Here is a 7072-nt window from a genome sequence, read left to right on the forward strand (position 1 = left end):
TGGAGGAGAAGTCCATTACCTGCTATTAGGTTCACTTAGAGAATAGCCACTGCCATTAGCAATGGTTACATGGAATAGACTTAGTTTTTGGGTACTTGCCAGGTTCTTATGGCCTGGATTGGCCACTGTTGGAAACAGGATGCTGGGCTTGATGGACCCTTGGTCTGACCCAGTATGGCATTTTCTTATGTTCTTATGTTCTTATGAGGGTGGTACATTTCATGTTGCTTACCTTTCTGCCTCTGTTACGTGATCGCCCGGTGCGCATCCTGTCGGACAATGCGACCACCATGGCTTATATCAATCAACAAGGGAGAACCAAGAGTCAGGCGGTGGCCCAGGAGTTGTTTCACTGGGCAGAGCGGCATTGCTAGCGATGTTTCCCACATAGCCGGAGTGGACAATGTTCAGGCAGATTTTCTCAGTTTGTAGCAGCCTGACCCCAAAGAGTGGGCGATCTCAGAGGAGGCAAGGGATCTTCTCCATCATAGGTAGGTATTAGCTGCCTAGACTTGATGGCGTCTCAGTGGAATGCCAAAGGCACCTCGTTTTACAGTCGCAGATGGGAGCACTGAGCAGAGGGAGTCGATGCCCTGGGTTCTGCCTTGGCCCTGAGGGATTCTTTACGTATTCCCCCCATGGCCGCTGGTGGACAAGGTGCTATGACAGATAGAAAATCATCTGGGAAAGGTGATTCTTTCCCGGAGTGGCCGCGGCACCCATGGTTTGCGGACCTGATCAATCTGGCGGTAGACAGAATGTTATGGCTCACGCATCAACCGAGGCTTCTTCGTCAGGATCCAATATTGTCGCCATAGGAGTGACCTGTCAGGCGGTCACTTGGAAGTCGTTGCACACTTTCGCTAGGCATTAATCACTTGGATGTTCAGGCTCCAGAGGCCATAGGTTTTGGTGAGAGTGTTCTTGGGTACATCCCAGGAGTCTGGACTGATGCATGGTATTCCAGAAACTAAAATTAGCAGGCAAGAACCAATTTCCTTTCCTCTGACTTTGGCTTGGTTGGGCTCATAAAGCTGCAAACTGATCTACCAAAGGGTTTTTCTCAGTTTTATGTCTACAGGAAAAAATGCCTGAGTTCCCTTCGTGACCTTGAGTGAGACAGGAACCCCCTTGTGTTCCTGTCTCCATGGAGTTAACAATCTAGTTGACACATACAGACAAGACAAATAATTGTCTAATAATCATGTAAACCTAAAATCATAAACCCTTGGAGGCAGGGATTTTACTGCATGTGAATGATTTGTGGCAAATGCTGTGTGGATGTGGCCCTTGGTCTAATTGGCATTTATCTTTAGGACATGAGGGCTTTTGCTCTAAAGCAATTGCAGGTGAAGCTAAGAACAGGAATTCATCAAGAACTTATTCTTGTATTCATTCTGGCCTGCACGGCAGTAGCATAGCCACAGGTGGGCTTTGGGTTCAGGCCCACCCAACCAGAGCTATTTCACACCGGAAGAGGCCTATTGGAGTAATTCCATTACGGGATCCCATCTCTGCGACGGCAAAGAGGAGGGCTGGATCTACAGTGCCTTTGTGGGATCCCATCCCGCCATGGCGGAAGTAGGAGTTTGGCTATGCCTTATGAAAAGGCCCTGTGTGCGTGTGTGTGAGAATGGGAGCCTGTGGGTGTGTGTGGGGGAGGTGAGAATGGGAGCCTGGGAGGGAGCGAGTGAGAGAATGTGAGCTTGGGAGGGGGAAGATCATACGAGAGAGTGAGTGCTTATGATTGTGATGGAAATTGTGAGAGAAAGCATGAGCCTCTGTGTAGGTGTGTCTGTGAGGGAGGAAGGGAAGAAGACAGTAGGAGATGACAGACCCTGAAAAGGAATTAGGAAATGACCGACAAGGGAAAAGTGGGGGAAAAAGAGAGACCGGGACCAACTGATTAGAAAAATGCAAAGATCAGACAACAAAGGTAAAAAAAAAATTATTTTGAGATTTTAGCAATTGGAATATGCCATCTTAGAGAATGTGCATTTTTTATAATTATGTATTTTTCTCTTTAGCGTTCCACTGTTCAGAGTCTGCTTTCTCAGGCTATTTTGGTTTTGTTTGCATGTTTCTATTTCTAATTTGTAGCCTCCTATTTCTCTATTAGGTAAGGGTCAGTCTCTGCTTTTCCTGTGTGTGTGTGTGACTGAAGAGCAGTATTTCTGCTCACATGCAGTTTCTCTACAGTAGTCCAGCTTGTTCTGTTACCCCAGTAGGTGGTATATTAATGTTCTAGGGCCTGGTGTAGTATTTTCATTGCTGCTTTTTCATAAGGTTGCTGTTATTTGAGTCCCGAGAGTCAGTGATGTCTCTTTCTTTGCAGGAGTTTGTGTTATTTTGCAAAGTAGCAGTGGAGAGATATTTTTTGCTGAGGTGACATCAGAATTTTAATAATTTTTTTCCATGTTGGTTGTAATGTGAATTGTCCTAGTTCTGCTCGGCACCTGTTCTGATGATTAATGCTATTTTATTGTAGTTATGAGGAGGTCTGGCTTTCTGCAAAGAGGATTCATGAAAGAATACTAATATATTCTTATGAATTTTTGTTTTATTATATGATTGACTGTTGGCTTTTTACATGATATACTTGTGCATTTATAAACTGCAATAAATATAGAATAAATTAATACAGATTAATTAGGAATTTTTAGTTCTGGTAAGTGCTTGAAATAATCGAGATAAAATGTTTTAAAGTTTCAGGCATGATGCATAATGGCTGTTCCAAACGACTTAGAAAGCCATTGTAGGGTGCAGTAGATGGCATTATTCATCAATAAGAATACAACTAGTAGGTCTCAGACCTGCATGCCTTCAGCCCACAGATGTTAACCTTGGGCCCACCCAAAAAAATCAGTTGTGGCTATGCCACTCCTGCAGGGAGAAGAAAGTTTGCCAATTACCAAGCTGATGCTCTCAGGCTATCCATGAGTCCCAGACGTGAAGCCCCATACTTAGGTTAAAAGCAAACTATCTCCTATCGTGCAAACAAATTGCACTTCCATGGGGTTCCTCCTTCCCTAACGTGTCTTAAATGCGCCTGAAAGTAACTTTCAAACTTTGCTTCCCAAGAAATCCTAGGCAGGAAAAGCGCCTGCCCTCAGATGGGAGGGGAAGGGGCTGTCACTGGAGCGGTTTTGCATTTTGAGGGACGAGTCGGGGAGGGCGTACAGTGCACCCTTTCACCCGCCTGCTCCCAGACAAATAATTCTAACTCCCCCCACTACTGCAAGGAACTTCACCTGCCATTTGCTGAAAAGATTTCCCTGCGCTTTGCAAAACGCCAGAAGACCTCGAGCGAGAACAGAGCAGCAGGGACAATGAAACCGAAACATTGTTTCCCTGCCTTCCGCGCCTCTCAGGGTCTCCTGGGCGGATCGTGACATGACGTAATCGCAGAGGTTCACCGATGACGCTCGATCACCCCACCAGCTCCGGCTCTGTCATTGGCTGCGCCCTCCTGGTTCTACAGGCGGAGCTTGTACTTGCAAGCCAGCCCCACCCACCCTTGGAAAGTCCCACTTGCCTCTCGCCTGATTGGCGGACTGGGGCCGCCCCGCCCCCGAGGCAGGAAGCCTTGCAAAATAAAGTTACCTCAGCTTCACGTGCGGCGTGCAATGCAGATACAATCGCCAACTCTTTCAATGGGTCGGGAAACTACCTGAGCACGTCTCTCTAGGTTACTGGTGTTTTACATCATTTCTTCTGTGTCTCAGTCACAGATTCTTATGGGTTGTCCTTCCCTTATCTGGTCCAGTATCCCAATGCGGTGATTCGGGTCGAAGTTCACCTTTTGCTGTCTGGAGAGAGAAAAAAAGCTGCTTGAGGGAGGCAAGTCTGTGGTCCCGAAGGCTTGCAGTTTAAACCATGCATTAAAATTATCCTTCCTATCCAAATGTTTTACTTATTTAGCACAGCCTTTTAATTGCTCAAGGGAAATTACATTCAGATATTGTAGGCATTTCCTGTCCCGGAGCCTTTGTAAATCAGGGTCTAAGCTTGTACCTGAGACAATGAAGGATGAAGTGACCTGCTCAAGGTCACTAGAAAGGGCAGTGGGTTCTCTGCCCCCCACCCTGCTCTAACCAATGGGCTACTCCATGCCACATTTTTATTTATTCTGCTTTTTCAGGCGCTTCAAAGCGGATTACATGCAGGTACTGTAGATATTTAGTGACTAATTGTTTTTGTAACACATTCAATTACTTTATTTTTATAAATTCTTTTTTTTTATGTTCCCTCTTGATCCTCCCCTGAACAACTGTCTGCAGGCACCCCTTACAGAATTAAGCCAAGAACCCCAGAACTCAGAGAATGCAGAGCCGTTCACAAGAGCTCTCAAGACAATGTGTATCCTATATGACATTTAACATGCATTTGAATTATTTTGCTTTCTCTAATTTTTATTAATTTTTTAAAATATTTTTCTAATTCTTTCCCTTAGGGCCTGCTCACGCCTAATTCGGACAGTCCATATGTTACGAAAATTACCTTAGTAGATGCATTAATTCTTGTTACGCCCTCTAACATGTATTATTTTATTTCATTTTATATTTATATTTTATTTTATTTTATTGATCTTATTTATCTTGTTACGTCTATTAACGTTCGATGATTCATTTATTACTACTTAATATCTACGTTCTAATGTTCAGTCACCATGTTTAATGTAACGCCTAACCGCGACTGTTTTGTTATAATGGAAACCGATTTGATTTGATATTTGTATCGAGAATGTCTGTATATAAAAATTCAAAATAAATAAATAATTTTTACAGTGTAGCTGCCTGTGTTAGTCCACTTGAATACATGGAAATAATAGTTTACTAAACAAAGACAAAAATTGTGTGTATAAGATGATATCTCGTTTCTAGTCAAGAAATATGTTAGTCCAATAAAAAGGTATCACCTTATGTATTTTTATTTGTTTGAATTATCCTTTATTGCTGGAATTAACTTCTAGATCAGTGTGCTAGCTGATGTGCTTCTCTTCTCTACACACTTTATAAGAACATTAATTTTAAAGGGCTTTTCATGAGTTTCAGCACAGATCAAATAAACTAGATTGTTTTGGCCTTTTGGCTAAGATCTTAGTGTAGTGTCTGGGCTATGAGCTGAAGAGGGACCTTTCTTTGCCTTCCGGCTGACATTAAGAACTCTGGTTTCTCTTCTAGTGGAATAAACCAGAATCTAGCTCTGAGCCTTTTGTCTGGAATCCAAGCTGATGACTGAGAACCTGTAAAATGTAGGTGTTAACGCCTTTCCACGCAACCCAATTGGGAATACAATCTAAGGAACATTGAAAAAAAACCGGAGGATAAAACCTGAAAAGAAAACATTGCCTTCTAGCACCCAGATTAATTGGGGAGGGCAATAAAGTCATTTCGTACCTACAGAAATGGGCTTTTTGAAAATTATCCACCCCCTATGGGGTTAAAGTTTGTGCAATCTTCGACAAGGTGCATACTTTAACTCACACCTTGGGAGGCAACAACATACCTAGTTTTGCATTTTCAAAACTAGGCTCAGGTGCAGAAAACCCAGGTGCTAATCTCTGCAGGTGCTTTTTGGTTGATTTTAAAAGTCCTCGCGTGCCGAAGGTGGGAGATATGCGCATGACTCGGCCCGGAGCACACCGCACAGATTTAAAGCACCGTGCGAGTGTGCGTATATCACCCGGTATGCACGCACAAAAATTTCCCAAAAAGGGGCAGGATGGAGTATGAGTGGGACATGGGCGGGGCCGAGGCCACCATGCATGTAAGTGTTTACGCCTACAAGTGCGCGCGCGCCGGAATCCCCTACCGCGTAACATAAGTTCTGCTATGGATGGCGTGTAACACGTGTAACAAACAAAACTAGGCTAAGTCAGTGGGGTTTTAAGACTCGGGGCTAATAGGGTAAAAGGGGAGACAAGTTAGCTAGGGGGGGTCAGGAAGTCCTTTACTGGGGCAAACTGGGGAAACAGTAATTGCATCGGCGCGCTAATCTACTAAAATTCCCTCCGTCAATATAAAATCGTGCGCACATGTATGCGTGTATAGCAGATTTTATAATGCAGGTATGTTATCGCTGCATCTGTGTGCATGCACACCATAAAACAAATGTGGGTCTTTACTACCAACCAATCATTACAATGTTTTACTTCTTGTTAAACTTTTTATCTTTCCTCTAACTCTAATCCCAGTTAGAATAACCCCTGTTTTATTGTAACTTTTTCTTCCTGCACTTGTTATACTTTTGTAATATATACTCTTATGTTTTAGTTATGTACGTTATAATGTATTGCCCACCCCTTGTTTTATGTAAACCGACATGATACGAATTTCCGTGAATGCCGGTATAGAAAAACACAAATAAATAAAATAAATAAATACTCCTTTATGCCATGGCAATAATCACAGCAAAACCAGGATCTGTAGTTTTGCTTTGATTATTGGTTGAAATGATGCAGGTAAAAATATTTGCACCAGCGGAGTTAATTTAATTATTGATCCTACCATAGCCATGCTAAAAGGAAAAGGAAGAAGGCTGTGTCCTGCATGAGAACATTATAAACATCTGTTTTCAAGAATTACACAAGGGTTTTGCAAGAGATTTAATCCTGCTGCTTTGACTCTTTCTTTCTTTAATAGCCACTTCTTAATTGCTTTACAGATTAAAAATCGTCCAAAGCCATGTACAAAATTTTAACACATACGTTAAAATCTTCATCGAAACAATATACAGAACAATCACATCATGGCAGTGGGGTGGCGAGGCAGGGCGATAGCCCCCCTTCAATACTGTATAGATATCTCTGGAAGGGGGAGGGAGGGCAATGTCATTGTAGCTCCTCCATGTGCCGTGTGATTGTAAACCTGAACCCCACTCTGCTTCCAAACGCTCCCACTGAAAAACACTGCTGGGGGAAGCTTTGTTTTTTTCTTCCAGCAAATCGTCCAAGGCTTTGCACACAGTCTAGGGTTAGGTGGCCGCGCTGAAATCAATAAACAGCTAGGAAAGAGAAGACAGACACAGAGACTGCAAACAGAGATACCAAAAGGCAGAAGCTAGGGATTAG

Source organism: Rhinatrema bivittatum, chromosome 14, assembly GCF_901001135.1.
Source record: "Rhinatrema bivittatum chromosome 14, aRhiBiv1.1, whole genome shotgun sequence".
Lineage (NCBI taxonomy): Eukaryota > Metazoa > Chordata > Amphibia > Gymnophiona > Rhinatrematidae > Rhinatrema > Rhinatrema bivittatum.